Source organism: Rhinatrema bivittatum, chromosome 12 (assembly GCF_901001135.1).
Source record: "Rhinatrema bivittatum chromosome 12, aRhiBiv1.1, whole genome shotgun sequence".
NCBI classification, from domain to species: domain Eukaryota; kingdom Metazoa; phylum Chordata; class Amphibia; order Gymnophiona; family Rhinatrematidae; genus Rhinatrema; species Rhinatrema bivittatum.
This window is the reverse complement of record NC_042626.1, coordinates 2,795,726-2,818,761: the sequence shown is the minus strand read 5'-3', so window position 1 is coordinate 2,818,761 and position 23,036 is coordinate 2,795,726. Positions and strand designations below refer to the sequence as shown.

At 53.5% G+C, this 23,036-nt stretch overlaps 1 protein-coding gene across 1 annotated transcript in view; it reads right to left on the bottom strand.

Moving 5' to 3' along the window:
* ATP2B4 (ATPase plasma membrane Ca2+ transporting 4) overlaps positions 1 to 22,189 on the bottom strand; it is a gene marked incomplete in the record, with an annotated part of 141,705 nt that extends 119,516 nt beyond the window's left edge. The window contains 1 exon segment of the mRNA XM_029572171.1: positions 22,052 to 22,189.
* Between the last annotated feature and the right edge of the window lie 847 nt (positions 22,190 to 23,036).

Below are 23,036 nucleotides of genomic sequence, written 5' to 3'. Positions count from 1 at the left end.
GCAGCAGGAGTGCAGGCTTCCCTCATACACACACACAGTGCCCCAGCAGAGAGCAGGCACAGCACGGGCAGCAGGAGTGCAGGCTTCCCTCATACACACACACAGTGCCCCACCAGAGAGCAGGCACAGCACGGGCAGCAGGAGTGCAGGCTTCCCTCATACACACACACAGTGCCCCACCAGAGAGCAGGCACAGCACGGGCAGCAGGAGTGCAGGCTTCCCTCATACACACACACAGTGCCCCACCAGAGAGCAGGCACAGCACGGGCAGCAGGAGTGCAGGCTTCCCTCACACACACACAGTGCCCCACCAGAGAGCAGGCACAGCACGGGCAGCAGGAGTGCAGGCTTCCCTCACACACACACAGTGCCCCACCAGAGAGCAGGCACAGCACGGGCAGCAGGAGTGCAGGCTTCCCTCACACACACACAGTGCCCCACCAGAGAGCAGGCACAGCACGGGCAGCAGGAGTGCAGGCTTCCCTCACACACACACAGTGCCCCACCAGAGAGCAGGCACAGCACGGGCAGCAGGAGTGCAGGCTTCCCTCATACACACACACAGTGCCCCACCAGAGAGCAGGCACAGCACGGGCAGCAGGAGTGCAGGCTTCCCTCATACACACACACAGTGCCCCACCAGAGAGCAGGCACAGCAAGGGCAGCAGTCAGACCATCTCCCTCCCTTACACACACACAGTGGTCTGCCAAAGAAGCTCACCCCAGCTATGTGGGTACAATCTCTTGGGGTGACAGAGGAGCTGGATAGCACACCCACACAATCCTTGTCTACTCTGACACTACAAGCACTCGAGCGAGAGCTGAAGACTGGGGAGGGCGGAGTGCGAGACATGAATGTAGTTACATAAACCTTATCTTAGGAAAGGAATTCGTGGCACTGTGGCCTGGAGGTGGCAGCGTATCCTGCCAGTGTCGTGCCACGCCCGGCCTCTGAAGGATGCACGGAGCTCGCAGCAGCCCCCGGGCAACCTGAGAAGTGATGGAGAGCTGCCAGGATGCAGCGCCTCTGCCTCACCTCGCCGGCAGGCTGCCAGGAATGCTCGCTGCCAGTTGCCATGGGGACCCACAAGCTCCGGCAGGACCGCGCTATTTACCTTCCTTCAGGGAAAACGTCCTAGCGTTATTTTTGCCTTTGGACATCTCTTAGTCATCTTGTACGGAGAAAAACGAAAATAATTCTGCCAAGAGGCGGCAGCAAGAGAATCCCGAAGAGACGGAGGGAAAGAATGCCGCACTGCAAGGCATGATGGGTAACAGACCGTATGCAAATTAGCAGGGCCTTACAACCACCACTCGTGATCCCCAAGGCCACGGAACGCAAACCAAAGCAAAGTGCACCATTGCACGCACCCGCACACTTCCCAGCACCGAGGAGAGCGGGGTATCCCCAGCGCTGCCCGCCGCTAGTAGCACTACGTAGTGTTCACGTCATCCAGGAGATCGCAGCCACGCTTCTCCGGCTCTCCGGGAAGGACCAACACTGCCAGCACGAGCTGGACAACAACCCAGTACCCTGCACCCTGACCACTTCCGCTCCCCAGGAAATTGCCAGTGTCAAACTGGTTTCCACCCCTATGGAAAACGACGGACTTCAGTCAGTTTAGGGACCATCTCCCAGGCAACGTTTGGAGCCCAAGGGTTTTCCGACAAAAAGCAGCACAGTGTGTGCAGACGGAGGGGCTTAAATGAAGCCCTGATGCAGAGTGGGAGGACCCAGCTGCATGGTAAGCACAGAGATCCTCCAGATGTCTGAGCAAGTTACACTGGGAAAAACAAGGGAGCTGCATCTCACTCAGAATATGTCATTCTCTCCAGCCCGCCCTCAGCCTCTTGGAAGCCGTCCAGCCCTGCTCATCTCCAGACGCAGACGCCCTTCCCTGACGGCGCAGGAAGGGGATGCCCTGCTGGGAGTGTTAGGCAAAGCAGGCAGCCATGTCAGCACACCGGCACCCGCCAGCCCTGGCAAACTCTGCACCATGCACGTCTGCACGGTGACCTAACCAGGGCACAGAGCAAGGCAAGGCATAAGCAAGAGAGTGAGGAGAATAACCTGCACTCTGCAGGAACAGAGGCCTCCTGGCCCTTGCTGGTAACAGTTACAGTGAGAGGCGTCTCACATGAGCTGAATGCAGGATGAAAAAAAAACAAAAAAACTTTTGCTCTGGGCCTACCCCGAGCCGTGCCCTTGTGAATCAGGACTTGCTCCCACCATCACCCCCACAATCTGTGAGAGCAGCACGACAGGTCACAAGTCACGCACACAGGCCCCATCCGAAGGGCCTAGCAGGCTGAGCAAGTTAAGCCCAGCAGAGACATCTATTTTGGCAACAGATAAGGAATCCTCCCCAGCTAAAGTGCAGGTCCCTACTATCTGCAAGGAAGAGGAGATTAGCAGCAGAGCACCCTGTCAGCACATGTTCCAGCCAGCGCTGTTATCACATAAGAGTGCTTGACATGCACAGGCAGGAAGGAGACAGCCTTAGGATCTCACCCAGCTTCCTGGCTCCCTTCACAATCACCCCATGTGCTATTGCTCAGCCATCAGATATCTGCTTTGGACTTGCGGGGCAGCGCAGGGGAATGATGTGTCAGTGTCTGTATGGATGCAGCCAGCGAGGGCTCCTTCAGTATCTGAGCAGGCCTCCACACCAAGTGCTGCTCATTACGGAGGAGCTGCTGTGGAAGGCAGAGAGCGGCTCACGTCTTCCTGCACCGACCCTGCTCTCATTCAGAAAAGCAGGACAAAGAGAGAATGTGGGATCCGTTCCCAGTCTGAGGAGCCCCGCTGTCAGCTGAGGAAATCCGTGCTCAGATCCAATTAAAGCACAGCAGTGACTCTGCCCAGTTCTGTCACCCCGAGGGAAAGCCAGCGTTCGTACCCACCCCACACATCCTCATGTGTGCAAGCAGCTTATTAGCAGGGCTGAGCACCCCCACCTCCAGCGTGTGCGGGGGGGGGGGGGGGGGGGGGAACAGGAGGCTCATTCTGGATCTTGTGAGGAGATTCAAACATAACAAACATATTCCATAGCAAGGCCTGGCGTTACATTGTAAAAGGCACCGGAAGATTCCCGCTGCCACGCCAGCACCCGGCAAAGGTCAGGGGGGGGGGGGGGGCCCGTGAGGTAGCACTGGGGCAACCACCCCCCCGACCTCTGCTAGGGGCCAGGTCACAGAGGAGAGGCAGCAGCTGCGGGGAAGGTCTGGGTGAGGAGCTCTGATGCTTTCTGGAGAGGACGCGGCTCCTCTCCCCCTGCACCCTAGAATGATTTCTGGGAAGGAGGGCAGGGCCTGGCCCTCTGCCCCCACCACCATTACCCAGGTTTTAAATCCTGCCCCATCCCTAGCGCCTCCTAACCCTCCCTGTCCCGCCCCACTCTGCATCCTGAACCCTTCCCCTCTCCCCGAATGAGGAGACCACGTCCCATGCAGCCTCCTCGGCTGCTCCTAACCCCAGAACGTGACCTCCTAGAGCAGATCACTCCTTCGGCGTAAATGCGAATGCAAGGTCTCCTTATTAATTCACAAATGCAACAGCCTCGGCCCCCCCGTCTACCAAGCTGCCATAGCGAGCCGATGACCCCGAGGAGCTCGCAGCGCGCCAGGCCCAGCTCTCCTCGGCTGCTCCTAACCCCAGAACGTGACCTCCTAGAGCAGATCACTCCTTCGGCGTAAATGCGAATGCAAGGTCTCCTTATTAATTCACAAATGCAACAGCCTCGGCCCCCCGTCTACCAAGCTGCCATAGCGAGCCGATGACCCCGAGGAGCGCGCAGCACGCCAGGCCCAGCTCTCCTAACTCTGCCTGCCAGCCAGACCCAGCTGCCTTCAGTCCTTCCCCCCACATCCACCACCCTGTCCGTGAAAAGGTATTCCAGCACAGTGCGACCCCCACTTCCAAAACGCCCTTTGCCTCCTGCGCACTCTGAACACCTCTCAGGTATTTTATACCTCCCCTGGCTAAACACATTTAGCTCTCGTCTCCTAGGGCTTCTGATGCAGACTTTTTGGTTCCCTTCTTTGTTCCACTGCCACTCCACATCCATCTGGGCTCCAAAGCTGCAGCCACGATTGCAGGTGAGGTCCAAGCAATGAGCACCTGGCTCCACTCCTCCGAAGGCACCCCCCAGCAGCTCGCCCCAGGTGCCTGCCGTGCGCGGCTCCCTGCTTCTCTGCACCCACATTATCTAACGCTGCAGTTTTTGCTACTGAAACTGGCTGTCACGTAGCTGACAACTCCTCGAGCTTCCCTGGATCACATCTCATGCCGTCTGGTCCCTCTGCTGTATGCACAATGCTCATCAGACTAACGTTTCCTTCTAACCCCTGCACAATATCGTTCTGAGAATTATTGCACAGGGGAAGGAAGGAAAAGTTTTGTCTTTTCTGCAGATGACCTGAAAACCCTGGTCACCTGGTTCTACCTCTTTAATCCTCCTTCCTTCCATTCGTAGCTTTGCCATGAAATTCCTCGCGGTGCCCCTTCGACATTCGGAACGCTTCTCTTTTTCCCTCACTTTTTCCGCCACTTCACTCCATCCTCCCAGCATCCGAAAGAAGCCGCCATGTTGTTACAGGCGTGGGGTCACTGGTGCTCTGCCTGCGGCCAGCACTGTAGAGACGTGAGCTAACTGGAACTGCTTTCTTTCTTCCATCACCATCTGTGCGAGTGGAGCCTCCTGAAGGGAATCACAGCAGCAGCTTGGCCTTCACTCCCAGCTCTCTCCAGCCCCGTGCATGTCAGCAGCTCTGAGCCTGGACCGATGGCAGCCCAGCACGGCCAGCTCTCATTCACGGGATCCAGTATTCAGCCTGCAGACCTGCCATTTCATTCCCTAGCCTTCCAGTTATTTCCCCTTTCAACAACCTTACACTTGCCCCCCTACACCTACCCAATTGCTCAACTCAATACTCAGTTGCTCCTTGAGGGGTGACAGCCCAAATCAATTGGCTTTTAGCCACCATCCACCCCAGTGAGCTCGTTCATAACGTCCTGAATTGTAATAAGGGAGGCCACTGGCTGAGGGGCATTTCCCCCAAAAGGCTGAAAGGAAATAGCTATTTTTTTTACTTTTTACACCAAAACAAGACACTATTAGCACTAGCAAGACATCTGTCTCCATTTCACCTGTCCCCAAATGCATCTCTTTAAATCCCAGCTTTCTGCAAACACACAGTGCAGTGGCACATAGCACACAGATGTAATTATCACCAGCAGCTCCCACGCACCTCTCCTCCCCCACTAACAGGGAGCGCACGCTTCAAGGTAGGAGAGGCACTGCGGCAGCACCAGAAGGAAAGCCACGCAGAGGCAGGGGAGAGCGGGCAGCAAGCTGCCCTCTCAGCCAGCACTGACCCGGTGTCCCAGCCTGGGGTTAGGGGTCGCTCTCCCCTCCTCTGAGCCAGCACTGACCCAGTGTCCCAGCCTGGGGTTAGGGGTCACTCTCCCCTCTGAGCCAACACTGACCCGGTGTCCAGCATGGGGTTAGGGGTCACTCTCCCCTCTCAGCCAGCACTGACCCGGTGTCCCAGCCTGGGGTTAGGGGTCGCTCTCCCCTCTGAGCCAGCACTGACCCAGTGTCCCAGCATGGGGTTAGGGGTCGCTCTCCCCTCCTCTGAGCCAGCACTGACCCGGTATCCCAGCCTGGGGTTAGGGGTCGCTCCCCTCCTCTGAGCCAGCACTGACCCGGTGTCCCAGCATGGGGTTAGGGGTCACTCTCCCCTCTGAGCCAGCACTGACCCGGTGTCCCAGCATGGGGTTAGGGGTCACTCTCCCCTCTGAGCCAGCACTGACCCGGTGTCCCAGCATGGGGTTAGGGGTCACTCTCTCCTCTGAGCCAGCACTGACCCAGTGTCCCAGCATGGGGTTAGGGGTCGCTCTCCCCTCCTCTGAGCCAGCACTGACCCGGTATCCCAGCCTGGGGTTAGGGGTCGCTCCCCTCCTCTGAGCCAGCACTGACCCGGTGTCCCAGCATGGGGTTAGGGGTCACTTGCCCCTCTGAGCCAGTGTCCCAGCATGGGGTTAGGGGTCACTCTCCCCTCTTAGCCAGCACTGACCCAGTGTCCCAGCCTGGGGTTAGGGGTCACTCTCCCCTCTGAGCCAGCACTGACCCAGTGTCCCAGCATGGGGTTAGGGGTCACTCTCCCCTCTGAACCAGCACTGACCCAGTGTCCCAGCATGGGGTTAGGGGTCACTCTCCCCTCTGAGCCAGCACTGACCCGGTGTCCCAGCATGGGGTTAGGGGTCACTCTCCCCTCTGAGCCAGCACTGACCCGGTATCTAGCATGGTGTTAGGGGTCGCTCTCCCCTCTGCAGCATGGGGTTAGGGGTCGCTCTCCCCTCTCAGCCAGCACTGACCCAGTGTCCCAGCCTGGGGTTAGGGGTCACTCTCCCCTCTGAGCAGGCACTGACACAGTATCCCAGCATGGGGTTAGGGGTCACTCTCCCCTCTGACCCAGTGTCCAAGCATGGGGTTAGGGGTCACTCTCCCCTCTGACCCAGTGTCCAAGCATGGGGTTAGTGGTCACTCTCCCCTCTCAATCATTACTGACCTAATACCCATCCATATCACCACAGGAGTTCAGCTTCTCAATCTTAAACAAACTTCTCTTAACAATGAAAACGTGTCAGGTGGTCAGGGGAGCATCTGAAGATTTTCTGACATGCTTATAAAAGGACAGTAGAGGAACAAAAACAAGGAGACTGCAAATTAGATGTGGGCTGAGAGCAGCAAGAGAAGAGCCGAGGGCTGCGGAGAGGCAGAAGAGTAGGCTGGAGATTGTGAGGAGACTGGACGCCTGTCACAGAGTTCAATCGCATTCATCTTCACCAGTGAAAATCCAGCTAAAGCAAAGCAGCCACAGGATCAAGGAGGCTGGCACTCCCTGCTGGACACCGGGGGCCCCAGAAAGGCTGAAGGAGTTACGTGGATAGGGGATCTCCCAGGATCTGAGTCATGGGGGAGGGGACCTCCGAGGCAGGAAGCTGGGATGCAGCCGCTCTGCCACTGGAATGTCTGCTCTGTGCCAAGAGCAAAGGGGTGGGAGCTGGAGCCAGGGGAGTGACCGTCCTCTCTCTGCTTGGCTCCTGGAGTCCCCTTCCCCTCTCTAAGGAAACCCTTATGTTACTCTGCACATAAGATGGAGGCAGAACAGGGAGAATTCCAACTCCTCCAGAATATTCTGAGGTTTAAGCAGCTGCTTTGTACAAATTAAAGCAGCTGTAAAGCTCCACTGCTATTCCAGTACTGAGACCCCCATACACAGCTCTGCCAGTGCACCTCACTCCTACCCTGCAGCACCCCCTGCTATTCCAGTACTGAGACCCTCACACACAGCTCTGCCAATGCTCCTCACTCCTACTCTGCAGCACCCCCTGCTATTCCAGTACTGAGACCCTCACACACAGCTCTGCCCATGCACCTCACTCCTGCCCTGCAGCACCTCCTGCTATTCCAGTACTGATTCCCTCACACACAGCTCTGCCAATGCTCCTCACTCCTGCCCTGCAGCACCTCCTACTATTCCAGTACAGAGACCCTCACACACAGCTCTGCCCATGCACCTCACTCCTGCCCTGCAGCACCCCCTGCTATTCCAGTACTGAGACCCTCACACACAGCTCTGCCCATGCACCTCACTCCTGCCCTGCAGCACCTCCTGCTATTCCAGTACTGATTCCCTCACACACAGCTCTGCCAATGCACCTCACTCCTGCCCTGCAGCACCCCCTGCTATTCCAGTACAGAGACCCTCACACACACAGCTCTGCCCATGCAAGTCACTCCTGCCCTGCAGCACCTCCTGCTATCCTAGTACTGAGACCCTCACACACAGCTCTGCCCATGCACCTCACTCCTGCCCTGCAGCACCCCCTGCTATCCCAGTACTGAGACCCTCACACACAGCTCTGCCAATGCACCTCACTCCTGCCCTGCAGCATCCCCTGCTATTCCAGTACTGAGACCCTCACACACAGCTCTGCCAATGCTCCTCACTCCTGCCCTGCAGCACCCCCTGCTATTCCAGTACTGAGACCCTCACACACAGCTCTGCCAATGCACCTCACTCCTGCCCTGCAGCACCTCCTGCTATTCCAGTACCGAGACCCTCATACACAGCTCTGGCAATGCTCCTCACTCCTGCCCTGCAGCACCCCCTGCTATTCCAGTACTGAGACCCTCACACCCAGCTCTGCCCATGCACCTCACTCCTGCCCTGCAGCACCCCCTGCTATTCCAGTACTGAGACCCTCACACACAGCTCTGCCCATGCACCTCACTCCTGCCCTGCAGCACCCCCTGCTATTCCAGTACTGAGACCCTCACACACAGCTCTGCCCATGCACCTCACTCCTGCCCTGCAGCACCCCCTGTTATTCCAGTACTGAGACCCTCACACACAGCTCTGCCCATGCACCTCACTCCTGCCCTGCAGCACCTCCTGCTATTCCAGTACTGAGACCCTCACACACAGCTCTGCCCATGCACCTCACTCCTGCCCTGCAGCACCCCCTGCTATTCCAGTACTGAGACCCTCACACACAGCTCTGCCAATGCTCCTCACTCCTGCCCTGCAGCACCTCCCTGCTATTCCAGTACTGAGACCCTCACACACAGCTCTGCCAATTCACCTCACTCCTGCCCTGCAGCACCCCCTGCTATTCCACTACTGAGACCCTCACACACAGCTCTGCCAATGCTCCTCACTCCTGCCCTGCAGCACCCCCTGCTATTCCAGTACTGAGACCCTCACACACAGCTCTGCCAATGCTACCTCACTCCTGCCCTGCAGCACCCCCTGCTATTCCAGTACTGAGACCCTCACACACAGCTCTGCCAATGCACCTCACTCCTGCCCTGCAGCACCCCCTGCTATTCCAGTACTGAGACCCTCACACACAGCTCTACCAATGCATCCTCACTCCTGCCCTGCTAGCACCCTCCTGCTATTCCAGTACTGAGACCCTCACACACAGCTCTGCCAATGCACCTCACTCCTGCCCTGCAGCACCTCCTGCTATTCCACTACTGAGACCCTCACACACAGCTCTGCCAATGCACCTCACTCCTGCCCTGCAGCACCCCCTGCTATTCCAGTACTGAGACCCTCACACACAGCTCTACCAATGCACCTCACTCCTGCCCTGTAGCACCACCTGCTATTCCAGTACTGAGACCCTCACACACAGCTCTGCCAATGCACCTCACTCCTGCCCTGCAGCACCCCCTGCTATTCCAGTACTGAGACCCTCACACACAGCTCTGCCAATTCACCTCACTCCTGCCCTGCAGCACCTCCTACTATTCCAGTACAGAGACCCTCACACCCAGCTCTGCCCATGCACCTCACTCCTGCCCTGCAGCACCCCCTGCTATTCCAGTACTGAGACCCTCACACACAGCTCTGCCCATGCACCTCACTCCTGCCCTGCAGCACCCCCTGCTATTCCAGTACTGAGACCCTCACACACAGCTCTGCCAATGCTCCTCACTCCTGCCCTGCAGCACCCCCTGCTATTCCAGTACTGAGACCCTCACACACAGCTCTGCCCATGCAGCTCACTCCTGCCCTGGAGCACCCCCTGCTATTCCAGTACTGAGACCCTCACACCCAGCTCTGCCCATGCACCTCACTCCTGCCCTGTAGCACCCCCTGCTATTCCAGTACTGAGACCCTCACACACAGCTCTGCCAATGCTCCTCACTCCTGCCCTGCAGCACCCCCTGCTATTCCAGTACTGAGACCCTCACACACAGCTCTGCCCATGCACCTCACTCCTGCCCTGCAGCACCCCCTGCTATTCCAGTACTGAGACCCTCACACACAGCTCTGCCAATGCTCCTCACTCCTGCCCTGCAGTACCCCTGCTATTCAAGCATTAAGACTCCCACACATAGCTGATGAGTAATATTATGATTAACATAATTCACAGGTACACAGATCCAGTACTTGTATATAAACAGGCAGGCTGCAGCCACACCCAGACAGCAGCTCGGGGGAGAGAGAGAGAGAGAGATTGGCCAGATGAAGAAGCAATGGAGGAACACAGAGGAAAAAAAGGCAAAATATTCATCCCGGAAAGGAAGCAAAGGCTTGGAACGGACGGCAAAATGTGCAAGAGAGTGAATGACACAAAAAGGGGGGGAAAGCTGTGAGCCTGGAGAGGCTGGGGTGTGGGGCCCTGCTCTTCCCCGGGGATTTCTGGGGCACAGGATGCTACCCCCAGATCTCTTCTCCGTCACCTACGGAGTCCCTCGCACAAAAACACCTCCTGCAATCACAAGGAGCCGAGTTACAGTGCTTAAAGCCGGGCAACCTTCAGAACCGCAGCCCTCAGCAGAGAGAGCGCGCGACGATTCTCCCTGTGAGTTCAGCACAACCACAGGGTGCAAGAAGGGAGAGGCAGAACAGCCATGAAACATGCACCTAGCACAGGCCTAGGCCTAACGAAACGCTACAGCATCCAGAGACCCTGCCCATGGGCATTCAACATCCCAAACGAGCTCACGGGCCACCAGGCTTTCACAGTGAGCAGCGGCACTTCCAGCGCCTTCCCGGGCTGCACGCTACAGGGAGAAGGTTTCAAACGCCTCTCCTCTTCCTCCCACGCCGAGCAAAAGATGCCAGGAGCTGGGGTCATCACTGCTGCCTTGCACCGCCCGAGATGAATGCACCAGACAAGCACCAGGTCTTCCATGTCTTTCTCTGATAAATCTGAGTTTTAGGGCTTTGCAACTGATGAAAGGTTGCAGGCACCTTCGGGCAGACAGAAAGAGAGAACACACCTTCCCAAACTTGGAAGTCTCCAGCAGCGAATATGAAGAACTGGTCTGTGCCAATTTTCCTTCTGCCACTGATAAAAATTAAAGTCCTGACAGACACTGGGAGAACACAACAGCCAACGTCCAAGCTAGAGCATTATCCAGGGGCCCATTCAAGCAGTCTATTCTGGAACATGACACCAGATAACGAAGATATGGCCCATGCTTATCTCCCGCTCAGCTTTATAGGGATAAGTAGGTGCCATGCTGCCTCCATTCTGGAAGAGAGTCCTAAATTAGATCCTTAAACGAAGAGCAAGAATGTATGATCTGATCTCCCCTGATGGAGAAACTGCTGGGTTAGCGGGAACTCATCTCCTCCTTCACATCAGTGCTTTTATTTGCATTAAGAAAATTCTCAAACAGATAAAACGTTTGATGCCACATCCAGACCCAAGACAGAGAAGCAAAGTGGCATTGGTGGCTCTGCGATTATTTAACGATTCTCACTATGGTAGTACCGATGACGCTTTCTCTCAGCCTTTCCATATTACGCTGTGTCCCATTCTCTTTAGGTCTCTCAGTAAAAAGCATCGATTGCAGCTATGGGGAAGCAGAGGAGGCACTCACAGTCCCAGCACCAGGCACACTCAACCCCAGGGGCAGTCTCGCTTTCTTGGTTTTGGGTTAATCTAGAACTCTTTTTTGGCCTGGCAGTTTATTCATCCTTTGGGCTTTCAGCTCCCTTGGAACCGGGGCTGTGATCTGGCACCAGCCCCACTGCCCTGCGAGACCCAAGGAAGTCTGGATTCACCCTATGTCGCCCACAGTACCAACTTACACTTAGGTTCTCTGGGGTAGGGACCTACCTCCTGTGCCTTTGGAAATTAGTAAAATCTAAGACCCACTCCCCCTACTTCATATCACCCGCTCCCTTGTAGCAGTTTATGGAGAGGAGGATCAGGGATTCTCATGATTGGGACACGGCCATACCGGGCTAGAACCTGTTAAGGAAGGACAGAGAGGTCAGACAGGGGGAGGAGCAGCTCTTTATGTCAAGAACAATATCCAAGCAACTGAACTGCAAGGAACGTGGGGTAGAGAAGAAGCATTAAGGGCCGTCCTGAAAAAAGATGGTGGTGCATCCATTTTTACTGGAGTGGTTTACAGGCCTCCGAATCAAATGGAAGAACTGGACAGAGATCTGGTCGAAGACGTACAAAAGGTGGGAAAGAAGAGAGAAGTGGTGATTGTTGGAGATTTTAATCTGCGGGACGTAGACTGGAGAATCCCTTCTGCAGAATCTAACAGAGGTAGAGGGGATAGTGGATGTCCTGCAAGGGGGCTCTGCTCAAACAGATGGGTAATGGAGCCTACGAGGGAGGGAGTGATACTCGACTTAGTGCTCACTAACGGGGATAAGGTCTCTAATGTCCGGGTGGGCGCCCACCTCAGCACCAGTGATCATCAGATGGTTTGGTTTGATATCGCAAACAGGATACAGAGAGGTCACACGAAGACCTGAGTTTTGAATTTCTAAAATACGGACTTTGTCAAAATGAGGACACAGCTGGAGGAAGAACTGGAAGGCTGGGAGAGAATGGGAGGTGGAACAGTGACCAAACTACAGGAGCAATTACAAAGGCAACAAATCCATACGTCAGAAAAGTAAACAAAAGCAAGAGAAATAAGAAACCGATCTGGTTCTCAAGAGGTGGCTGATAAAAATAAAAAGAACAGCGTTCAAGAAATATAAAGGATCCCAAAAAGAGGAACACAGGGAAGAATATCTGATGGAACTGAGAGAGACGAAGAAAGAAATCAGGAAAGCAAAATGTCTGGCAGAAGAAAGGATTGGCAAGGAGGTAAAGTGAGGTGACAAAACATTTTTCAGATACAACAGAGAGAGGAGAGAGGTCCGAAGTGGCAGAGTGACACTGAAAGGTGACAAGGATCATTGTATGGAAAAAGACCAAGAAAAGGTAGAAATATCAAACAAATACTTCAGTTCCGTGTTCACTAAAGAGGACCCTGGAGAAGGACCCTCGCTAGTTAATAAGACTATGGGATGGGGGTGGAGTAGAAGAAACTCCGTTTACAGAAGAGAAAGTATGGGAAGAGCTGGGGAAACTGAAAGTGGACAAGGCCATGGGGCCTGATGAGGTTCATCCCAGGATACTGAGGGAGCTGAGATGTGCTGGTGGCTTCAATAGATCCCTGGAAACGGGAGCGGTGCCGCAGGATTGGAGGAGAGCGGTGGTGGTCCCACTTCACAAGGATGGGGGCAGAGAGGAGGCTGAAACTACAGGCAGGTTAGCCTCACCTCGGTGGTGGGAAAAGTAATGGAGACTCTGCTGAAGGAAAGGAGAGGGAACTATCTACAGTCAGGAGGATTGCAGGACCTGAGGCAGCATGGAGTCACCAGGGGAAGGTCCTGCCAGACACATCTGATTGATTTTTTTGATTGGGTGACTAGAGAATTGGATCAGGGAAGAGCACTCGATGTGATCTACTTGGATTTCAGCAAAGCTTCTGATAAGGTCCCACATAGGAGACGCGTGAATAAAATGAGAAGCTTGGGAGTGAGTGCCGAGCTGGTGGCCTGGATTACAAACTGGTTAATGGATAAAAGACAGCGCCTGATGGTAAATGGAAGCTGCTCTGAAGAGAGAGCGGGGTTAAGTGGAGCGCCACAGGGATCGGTGTTGGGACCGGTTCTGTTCAATGTCTTTGTGAGCGACATTGCGGAAGGGATAGAAGGTAAAGTTTGTCTATTTGCAGATGATACTAAGATCTGCAACAGAGAGGACACGTCTGAAGGAGCAGAGAGAATGAAAAGTGATTTAAGGAAGCTGGAAGAGTGGTTGAGGATTTGGAAGCTGGAATTTAATGCCAAGAAGTGCAGAGTCGTGCATCTGGGGTGCGGTAATATGAAGGAACTGTATGCGATGGGGGGGTGAAGGGCTGATGTGCACAGAGCAGGAGAGAGACCTTGGGGTGACAGTGTGTAACGACCTGAAGTAGGCGAAGCAATGTGACAAGGCGATAGCTAAAGCCAGAAGAACGCTGGGCTGCAGAGAGAGAGGAATATCGAGTAAGAGAAAGGGGGTGATGATCCCCCTGTACAGGCCCTTGGTGAGGCCTCACCTGGAGTACTGTGTTCGGTTCTGGAGACTGAATCTCAAAAGGGAAAGAGAAGGGTGAGCAAAATGCTGGGATGTCTCCATCAGAAGACTTATGAGGAGAGGCTGAAGGATCTGAATATGTTCACCCTGGAGGAGAGGAGGTGCAGGGGGATACGATACAGACCTGCAGATACCTGAAAGGTTTTAATGATGGACAATCACCAACAAACCTTTTCTGCTGGAAAGAATCCAATAGAAGCAGAGGTCACAAAATGAAACCCCGGGGAGGACGGCTCAGAATCAATGTCGGGAAATGTTTCTTCATGGAGAGGGTGGTGGATGCCTGGAGCGCCCTTCCGGAGGAAGTGGTGAAGGCAGAAAGCGTGCATGGGATAAACACTGTGGGTTCCCTAAAAGCAAGGGGGAGGGGAACGAAGTAAGGCTTGGGGGTAACTTGCTGGTGTGGTGGATACCACCCGTGGCAAATAAGCCTTAAAAACGTGATGCAGCTCCATCACTGCTTCAATGACAGGGGGGGAAAGAGGAAGAGAGGAATTGGATTCAGACAACAACCAACAAGGACCTTGAACTGTACAGTCTGGGAAAACTCATGAGCATGGGGGTAACTTGCCTGATGCGACGGTTACTGCCCTTCACTAAAAGGCCTAAAACTATACGTCTGATGCAACTCCAGCATTGCTCTCTGCTTCAACTGCAGAGGGGGTGAGGAAATTCAACCCTTGCTGCTCTGATTAACTGATAAGTATGGGAGCTTGCAGGGCAGACTGCATGGGCCTTTGCCGTCACTCTGGTGACTGCAGTGACCGTCCTTCCCGAACCCGACGCTCAGGGTCCTAAATCCAGGCGCTATGACATCTATAGCTCCACTTCTGGGCAGGAACTCGTAGCCTAGCGTTGCTTTCTCAGGCCATGCAAAAGGGTGAAAGTAGCACACAATCAGCCTTTCCTCCTGCTCCTCTCCGCACCCTCTGCTCCCCTTCTCCTGTTGGCCTGCCACCAGTGGAAACTTTTTTTTTGTTTGATTTAAATGTCTAAGAATGTAAACAAATTAGACAAGTCATTACATTAGAAAGCTCTGTCATGTGCAACATTAATAAATCCTAACAGGTAAAGTTGCTGATGAGCTGTGCTGGCAGCGAAACGCCAGCGTGTGGAAAGGCTGTGTGCCAGCTGTGGGGGGCAAGGACACCCAGCACCCCGAGCAGGAACCAAAAGGCAGAGCCATGACACCAGCAGAGCTAATTAAAGGGAGGAGAGAGAATTTATAAAGTAGGAAAGCAGCTTCCATGCAGCCAGTTACAGTGCCAGCATCAGCCCAAGCCCCCCCAGCCACTCTCACCCCTGCCGGGGAGGGGGGATAAGCATCTCAGAGGGGTGGGGGTCAGCACCAGGCACCCTCTCATGCCCTACTCCAGATGTGGATCCTAGGTTGGGGGGGGGGGGGGGGAAACACTCATTCCCCCGATGGTCCCTCTAGGAGGAGGAAAGGCCACTCCCGGCCCTGCCGTGCCACACATGGCCCCTGCTGGCAGTTCCTAGCCTCACTTGACACCGTCTCCGATAGCCAACTTTGAACCTTAATGTAACCAGAAACATGCGGGAAATCAGAGCGAGATCAGCAAACTGCAGGGGGGGGGGGGGAGAGAGAGAAGAAAAGAAGCAGGTGAGAGACTCCCCCTCCCCATCCATCCAGTGCCAGCCTTAGCCACACCCCCCACCCGCTGCATCCTCCTCGCACGCTGAGCTCTCAGTGCTCCATCGCACTTCTGAAATGGCCCTTTTAAAGCTCAGATACCACTCATCTCCTTACTAATAAAGGCAAGAAGGGGTCAGGTTTTCCAATAGGTCTTCCAGGGATCTGGACTGGGACCAGTTTTTAACTTATTCATTAAAGATCCAGAAAAGGGAGCAACCGGCAACGTGACCAGATCTGCAGATGACATTAAATTATTAAAAGTAATAAAAAGATTGCAGGACGACACAGAGGCTGGGGAACTGGGCAGCTAAGTGGCAGACGAAATGTAATGTGGACAAGTACAAAATGATGCAGACAGGAAAATAATGCAATCTAGATCCATACAAGAAGTCACCGCCCCAGGAAAGGACCTCGACATCCTCGATCCAGTGTGGAGGTGGTCAAAAAAGCAAACAGAATGTTAGGAAGGAGTCAAAACAGCACGGACAAGAAAGAGAAGACTATCCTCATCCATGGTGCGAGCACATCCTGAGGACGGGGGGCAGTCCTGGCTGCCCCAGCTCTAGAAAGACAGAGCTGAACTAGAAAAGGTGCAGAGGAGGGCGACCAAGATAATAAAGGAGGGGGAGCGGCTCCCCTAGGAAGAAAGGCTAAACAGGTCAGGACTCAGAAGGGAGAGCACAGAGGGATATGAAAGAGGTTTCCAAAGTTGTGTGTGGTGTGCATTAGTAGGAGGGCGACTCCATGAAATGAGCTAGCAGGAGATTTTTTAAATGTTATATTTATGAATGTGTGCACAAAGAAATGCAGTGCTAGTGACAATTACAATGATAAAGGTGCATGGGCAGCAGGGCCTTTACAATGAGTACAATATCAGAGTTCGAGAGCACAGCAGCAGAGGTCCAGCCAAGGAAGCGTGTCAGAGAGACATCAATCACGCACTCCGATTACAGACAGTGACCCCAAAAAAGAAACAGGTCCTTAGGAAACGTCACAGCAGGGAGATCCCGCACGGGTAAGAGGTGAGCAGGGCCATGTCACCTCCTTACCCGCTCGCTAATTCGTAGTACATTTTGCTATTTATCCCGGGCATAAAAAATGCAGATCTCCATTGAGAAGAGCGTGCAAGCAGTCTGAACCGGAGAACGTTTCTGGGCACTAGCAGATGGATCACTAAGGGGAAGAGGAAACGCCACTAAAATTATGGAAGGGATGTGCTATATATCCATAGGACCTGAGGGCATGCCCAGCTCCTGAGAAGTAAGAACCCAGCCTCTCCACCTCTTATGTCTGTAAGAACCCCATAGTACAGCGATTAACACTTCTCAATATCTTGTTCCCTGCTCTTAGGGCTGATGAGCTAAGGGCCTATTTACCAAGCATTTGTCCAACAGGGAAAGCCTTTAGCAAGCTGAGCCTCAGTTAGCAGGGTAAAGTATCAAGGTCATCAGAAAGAGTCCAATCCTGGCTACCCTGGTTCTCAGCCCACAAATATGGTTCAGATGGTTCAGAACACGGCGGCCAGAATTTTGACAAACACAAGAAGAAGAGACCACATATCTCCGATCCTCAAAGACTTACATTGGCTGCCAGTGCAGTATAGAATCTTATACAAGTCCATTACCACCATCTACAAAGCATTCCATCAACTCTCTCCGCTTAACCTCCAAATCCCATTTAAAAAACATACCTCCACCAGACCTATCAGAGAGTCCTACAGAGATTCACTACAGGTTCCTCCTGCCAAAACCTTTCACCATATGACTCTTAGAGACAGGGCCTTCTCTACTGCAGGACCGACTTTGTGGAACTCCATCCCACCAGAACTGAGACAGGAACCCTGTCTTCCTACATTTAGAAAAAGACTTAAAACCTGGTTATTTATGAAAGCCTTTCCAGATACCAACTGAACTTACTTTCAATTCAAGCAACTCAACTCCGACAGAGTAATCAACAACCTTGGACAACTCCTTAATGTATTTTTTTTTTTTCTAATTTGGCAGGTTGTATTACCTTGGCTATTTCTTTTTTAGCTCATTGTTAATTTCTCTTTCACCTTCTCTACAATCCAAGTTGCATTATGTCCCTGTTTTATTGTAACTGCTATCTTCCTATTCTATCACATGTTAATGTTAAGTGTTTTTAAGTATTTATCCTTTTGTCACACCCTGTTTATTGTAAACCGGCATGATGCGACTCCCATCGCGAATGCCGGTATATAAGAAATGCAAATAAATAAAAAATAAATAAATACAGGCCTGTGCCAAAGCAGAGTTTCCCTGTGTGTGTGTGTGTGCAACCCCTCCAGGCACACAGTACACAGTCCCAGACTAACTCTGGCAGGTTAAGAGATCTGTGCAGAGCCCAGAAACCACCGGACAACCCAATCACTACAATGTTTTACTTCTTGTTAAACTTGTTTATCTTTCCTTTAACTCTAATCCCAGTTAGAAAAACCCCTGTTTTATTGTAACTTTCTCTTCCGTGCACTTGTTTATACTCCTGTAATGTATACTCTTATGTTTTAGTTATGTAGTTATAATGTATTGATCACCCCTTGTTTTATGTAAACCGACATGATACGTACTCCCGTGAATGCCGGTATAGAAAAACACAAATAAATAAAATAAAAATAAACATGAACCCTCACCTTATAACCCTGGTTCACCACCCAAGCTATGTGATTGTAAATCCATTTCTGTCTCTGGGCAGAGCTGGGTAATGTTTTGTACTGTAACAAGCACCCCAGAGATGGCTGCATGTGTCTCTCGGAACCCGCTAGAAGATAAAGCAGCCCAGACCCTAAGCCCTCCACCTTCATACCCTCTGGCACCGGATATCTGGCCAGACCCTGCCTGCATGCAGGGCCCATTTCATCCCTTCTAAGGAGGAATCACTTATTGTGTATTGAGAAAAGTGCAGAAAATCATTTCTTAGATCAGCGAGGGCAATCAATCACCTTCCTAACACTGACACGCTCATCCAAACCCCAGCCCTGCTCCCATTCCTGAGGCACACCCCCCTCAACGGCTGATCCTTCCCACCCACAGACACACCGGGAGAAACCAGAAGCAGAAGAGGCAAGCAATGGTACCTGTGCTAGAAACTAAATCTCAGAGAGAGCCCACGGCATAATATGAGCCAGAGATGGTCTCTGTGATAAAGGACCAGCTCTAGGCTCAGCCCCCATCATCCCACAGAGGATCCATTTCCTGGCAGGTGGGATTTTCACAAGGGCCACAGGATCCACAGAGCAGAATGTGAACTCGGAGCAGAGCTGAGAACCCAAGTGCACTCTGCAAGTTCTGCTCCAGAGCACAGGTCGTCCTGGGATCCTGAGAGAGTGTGAAATAACGCTCTTACAGCACACATCCCACAGCCACGCAGCCTTCCACAATCCATGCTCAGTCAGTCAACCTGAGAGCATTTAGAGGGCATTCCAGGGACCCTGTCTCACCAGCCTACGAGCAGTCTCAGCACAGAGAGGTGAAGTGACTCCTCAGGGTTGTATGCCCACAGTGCAGTTTACATCCTCGAGACCTGCTTTGCATGCATATTCCTTGTGGATATCCTGAATACCTGACTGGCTAGACATGCCCCGAGGTCTGAGTTCAGAAGCACTGCTGTGGAGGGCACAGGCAGGAGCACCACTGGCTAACTCTTCAGAAGAGAGCCGACAGCTAACACGGCAGAAAGCGAGGAGATCTGTTAACTCTCCCGCACACACATGGAGAGAGCTCTGCAGTCAGTCAGGATTCACTGACGCTGGTTGTACTCGCTGGTAAGTAGCAGTCTGGAAACCAGGAGAGAAGCTCTGCGGGAGGGGTGCAGGCTCCTTGACCTTCCTCCCACACCAACTGATTTCTTATTGCTTTGCCAGAATCACTGTCTGGTGACAGAATACAAGGTATCCCCGCCCTGCTGCATATTCAAGGGAGGACGGACGTGGTGCATTATCCGTGGTCACTGGCCCTATGGGCAACAAAGCTCCAAGACATCTCACATCATTTACCCGGCAAGTGCACAAGGGGCCATCAATTCCTCAGCTCCTGTTTTACACATCTCAGATGGACCCAGGATAGGAGACAAAAGCCAAGCCACCAAGAAATGTTGCAATAGGACAGTATCACCCTGCCAAATCATACAGCAGCATTCCAGCAGGCCATAAGGTCACAACCCCAGACCAGACCATTACACCCTACCACAGGCCACCGAAAATCTTATTCAACAGAGAGAAGTGAGCAAAGAAAGCACAGCCCTGCCCCAGCTACTCTCCAATGTCACCTGAAAGCTGAGCCAGCAGATATGCAAATATATGGCTTACGGTTTACACAATCTGCTGCATAACTCATGAAAATATTTTCAAGTGACAGCCTGCCAGATTTTTACTGATAACCAAACTTTTTTTTTAGGGACTTGTGTTTTACTATTGCCATTTTGTGCACGGCGGGATTCAGCTCTTTATGCACCGAGATGCCCTGACTCTCCAGTACAGCAGTGTCACAGAGTCCAAACCCCTGGACTGGGGACAGAGGCCTCGCCGAATCCCCCCCCTCCCCCGAGTACTGCTGCCTCACCAAGCCCAAGGCACCAGAGACACAGGCCTGGGCTCCAGGGACTGCAGCCTCCTCAAACCCAAAGCCAACCCCCAAACACGGCAGCCTCGCAGAGCCCGAGTCCCGGCCCGGACCTCCCAGGGACTGCAGCCTCCCAAAACCAGAGCCCTCACCCCTACTCTTACTGACTTTTTTCATGTCATTTTATGTTTTTTAATTATCAGTAAATTTACCAACATTTGGCTACCCTAGCAAATGACTAGAAAAGTGAACCATAGCCCAGGGGCATTCAACACACTCCCACCTCTGTTTTAGAGTGCGAGCACCCAAGAGCACAGCTTCAGTTTCCTTTTAAATCCTGTTATTAAGAGTTGTTTATATGCCCAGGACGCGATCTCTCCAACATCGCGCACGTCCCAAATGACTGGGTGGCTCACAGCGATTCTAAGAGAAGACATATGCAAGGCTAACTTTTAGGACAATATGTCCTGCACCCAGGGTCAGAAAAAATGCCACGACGCCCCATAAAGAGCAAACCTCCGGATAGGAGATGAACCCAGCGAAGCCAGCAGCAAACTTCAGCTCTTTGCCCACCCCCGGATCCCTGACTTTTCCTAAGATTGCTGCTGCATAGGAGTGTGCTGATTAAAACCAGATGCAAGAGAAGAGGCGCCTGAGAAACAGCAGGACCCTGGCTCCCCGTGCCCTCACTGCAAGGGAGCACAGGGTGACCCCTTAACTTGCACAGCATCGGCTGAAATCCCCTGGCCACCTGCAAGCGCTCTCCACTCGCCCAGCACTCCTGCATACAATGGGAATGGGAAAGTCAAGCTCTGAACAGGGCATGGAAAATGATCCCCATCCTCCTACAATGCTTTCAGGGACCACAAAGCAACCTTTGGAGACAGATCAGAGGCATTCACAGGCCAGGGGTGGGAGGGTTCATTAGTGGCAATCCAGCTCTGAAAGGCATGAAAAGCAGGGACACCTCACCATGAAGACCCTGACTCATGAAACCACAGCTTATTAACTCAAGACTGGTCTGTGCTCTGAAAAGCAGACAAGATGCTTCAGTCACAAAGAGGAAAACCACGGGACACGGAAAGATTGCACCAAGAAACTGTCAATGCAGCCTGGAGGATGGCTTGGACTAAGAGTGGGTGACAGTCAACAGATGACTCACCCTTTGACCTCAAGGGCAAGAGAAGGTCAGTGACCACCTATCAGAGGTGGCTCAAGATGATGAGGGGAATTCGTTTCCTGGGAGAAAGAAAGCAACAGATGCCCCTTTCCAGTTCACCACAGCAAGGCATGGGAGCTGGCATGGGAGGGCAATGCCTCGGATCTTTGCATGGCCCTCGCCTACTCCGCACCAAGGTGGTCCAGAGGCGTGGAACAATGAGGCGCGCTTGTTCCTGCCAGAAAGCTGCTGCCCCTTGCCCCTTCCATGAACCTTGACACTAACCCTGCTTCAGGGGCCAGCCTCTCCTCAGATCACGGAAGTACCCTGCAAGCCCCCTGCCAAAAACAAACAAATAAATAAATAAAGCAAGCAAGCAAGCACTGCAAGTGGCACTGCGAGTGAAAGCCCGAGGCAGGCGTGCAGGCAGCTCCTCACGCACGCACCTACTACTCCCTGGCTGGCATGGGAAATGAATGGAGCCAGGGCGCCCCCTCCCCCACAGCTCCTCGTCCAATGGGGCAGGAAGGGTTTGGGGAGGGGGCGATGCATCACCAGTGACAGCAGCCGCGGCGAGCCCCGCACCCCTGCAGAGCGCGCAAAGTTGCCTCTCCCTGCCCCAGCCCCAGCAAGTTCACGGGGGGCCGCCGCCGCCCTCTCCCTCCGGGCGGCGGCCGCAGCCACTTACCGAGCCGAGCGGGGCCGTCGGGCGGGCGGGCGGACGCTCTCAGTGCATGTCCCCGGCGGAGAGCGGCGCGCGGTCCCGGACTGCAGGCAGCGCGCGCGCCCGTCACGCGAACTGCAGAGGGGCCCGGCCCCGCCCCCGGCGCGCGGGCGGCCCCGCCCCCGGCGCGCGGGCCGCCCCGCCTTAAGGGGGAGCCTGGCATGGCCCTGGCAAGGCTGCAGACTGAGAGCAAACAGCGGAAGGTGCAGGAGCTTTACAGCAAGGCAGGCACGGACCGGCAGTGCTTCCCCAGCGCGCCAGGCCTCTCCCATGTTTCTTCCTGAGGCTGCAAGCTCGGCGCCCTTATCAGCCGACTACACTTTCATTCCTGTCTTATCAGCACGGCTGCTTCTCGTTCTCTTCTCTCCGCCACAAGTCCACTTCATCAACATGGGCGCGAGGATGTGATCCTCGTGCGCAGGCCGGGCCCTGCAACAAGTGTGCGGCACCCAGGGTCACCTCTGCTTCACTGCCCACCCAAAGTGGCCCAGGGTACAGTAGGCAGAAACCTTTGCTCTCCTACCTCCCGGTGACACTCACAGAAGCAAGAAAGCCTATAAGTCCAGCTCTGAAAAAGGATACAAATCATGCTGCCCTCAGCTCAAATAAACAACTTCCTAAGAATGTATGATCCTGAAATCTTCACCTCTGTTTCTACAGTGTTCATTTTACATCACAATTGCTTTGCTGTTCATATTGGATGCTTTCTATGGCCACTTTTAACTGCATTTAGCCTCTGTGGGTGCTACAGCTTTTAGCAAGAGTTCCTGTAAAAGCGGCTATCAAGTTACAGACTAGGATTTCCAGTTTAACAATAATCACATTTACCTAGCAGAATCCATACACCAAGTCATTGTCCCTTTGTCTTCTGAAATGGGCTTTCTTTTCTTTGGAAAGCTATTTTAAGATTCCCATGAAAGGGAACAGCCCGGTTTAGGGTATCATGTGC